The sequence below is a fragment of the Rousettus aegyptiacus genome, unplaced genomic scaffold (assembly GCF_014176215.1).
Source record: "Rousettus aegyptiacus isolate mRouAeg1 unplaced genomic scaffold, mRouAeg1.p scaffold_m13_p_13, whole genome shotgun sequence".
In the NCBI taxonomy this organism is placed as follows: Eukaryota; Metazoa; Chordata; class Mammalia; order Chiroptera; family Pteropodidae; genus Rousettus; species Rousettus aegyptiacus.
Genome location: NW_023416288.1, coordinates 61,843,970 through 61,844,554, shown reverse-complemented (window position 1 = coordinate 61,844,554; position 585 = coordinate 61,843,970). Strand labels below are relative to the sequence as shown.

The 585-nt window shown below is 57.4% G+C and overlaps 1 protein-coding gene across 2 annotated transcripts in view; it reads right to left on the bottom strand.

Moving 5' to 3' along the window:
- The window catches only part of COPG2 (COPI coat complex subunit gamma 2), a 154,726-nt gene that overhangs the window by 14,244 nt on the left and 139,897 nt on the right, over positions 1-585 (bottom strand). The gene's annotated exons all lie outside the window — the stretch shown is intronic.

Genomic DNA, 585 nt, shown 5'->3' with positions numbered 1-585 from the left:
GAAAAAAAACGAGAAAAAAAAAAAAACACGTCCCCTGGTGACGGAAAAGGGACGGAGAAAGAGAGAGAGCATTTCGCGAGGACAATGTCAGAAGGGTGTGCAACTAAGGGGTCTCAGTGGAATGAAGCAACGTTCCACGGAGCCACATGAGCGGGTCCCGGAGGGTTTGCACAGTCCGGTCCACGGACAAGGTGCTGGGCAAGGGGTGGCAGGAGACAGGTGGGCTTCGGCTCTGGGTGGCCATCTCTGGGTGGCGGGGGCATTCCGTGGACGAACTGTGGCCAGCGCTGGTTCAGGGGACTCTCTCTAGGGGGTGGCGGGGACAGCAGCCTGGCCACAGGATCTGAGAAAGCCAACGTTCTGTGAGCTTGTGGCGCTAATCACACCCATGTTGGGGTCCTGACTAGGGGTCAGGAAATGGGGAAACCAACCGCAGGGGACTCAGGAAGGAGCCTAAGGAAGAGGGAGAAGGCAGGAAGAGGTCTGATGGCTGGAAAGGAGAGAGATGGGCGTGAGGACCAAGGGGGAACAGATTGGCAAGACTGAGACCTAAGAGACTGTGACATGGCCTGAGCGTGATAGAGG